Raw genomic sequence first — 1,145 nt, forward strand, 5'->3', positions numbered from 1 at the left:
CAGTTGGACTGTGTAAATAAAGGGTGTCCAATAAGTTGGGAAGCAACATAAAAACATCGTCATTGTTTTCTTGATCACATATGTCTAAGGCAAAAGAAGGGAATGGGTCCCATTTCAAGGACCGGAGATACAGTGTTGGACTTGTGTCCAGATGTTTCTAACACTGGGTTATTTTCTGAGCACCCAAGACACAGGGATATAACCCATGTACGTGTCTCTAAGTAATTTTGTTTGTCCAAATAATTTGAGTTCACAATCTATTTAGAGTTTTGCCATCTGTGGACTCCTTGTTTCTACTGGAATTGCACACATAACTTTATCATCCCCCTTCTAATCCCAAGGATTCAGCTTTCTTGGTCTCTGTTAAGAGTTTGCAGATGGGCTAGCTTCCACAAAAACAAACTGATGTGAGTATACTACCGATGGATATTGCAACCCCCCCACACACCAACCTTGCCACACACACATCCTCACTGTTCACTGCCATGGCTATTTAGTAGTTACTATTTAGCCATGGCTATTTAGTATTTACCATGCAGAACTATAACAGGATCTGTTCCCCCCCATTATACCTGTGACTACAGCTTTCTTAGAAGCTATTTCCTTCAGTTGATGTGATTTCCTTGACTTCCATCGGTCAGAGAGAAAAATTTTCTGAGAAGGACGCTACAGAATGGTAAATTCCTCATAGCCAATCTATGTGAATCCCAATGTTTCCTTAGCGACTAGCAGAAAGTTCCTACATTTGCTGCATGCTTCTCAGAAGTCAATCACAATGCTAGAATTCATTGCAGATCAGATCAAGACAGTGGTTTCAACTGTCAAAGCCTATTCTGACTCAGGTGCACGGGCTCCTGATACGTTCTCAAACAGAAAGCAAGATGCTCTGAGAATGCAACCCAGAGAGGCACTTTTGGGAGGAGGTTAAAGGCATGCAGGCAAAGGCTGCCTGCTTCCTCACAATGCCTAGACCAGTGAGAAGGAAAGGCAGAACTTTAAAACTCCCCAGAGCGGATGAAAACCAATCAAACCTTCTCCAGTCATACCCCCCAAAGCTTTGGAGTTGAGCAACTACAGGTCCTTGTCTTTGACCTTGAAGAAAATCCTTAATAAACAAACCCCAGGACCAGGGCTGCATTACTGAT

Source organism: Rhinolophus ferrumequinum, chromosome X (genome assembly GCF_004115265.2).
Source record: "Rhinolophus ferrumequinum isolate MPI-CBG mRhiFer1 chromosome X, mRhiFer1_v1.p, whole genome shotgun sequence".
Classification (NCBI taxonomy): Eukaryota; Metazoa; Chordata; class Mammalia; order Chiroptera; family Rhinolophidae; genus Rhinolophus; species Rhinolophus ferrumequinum.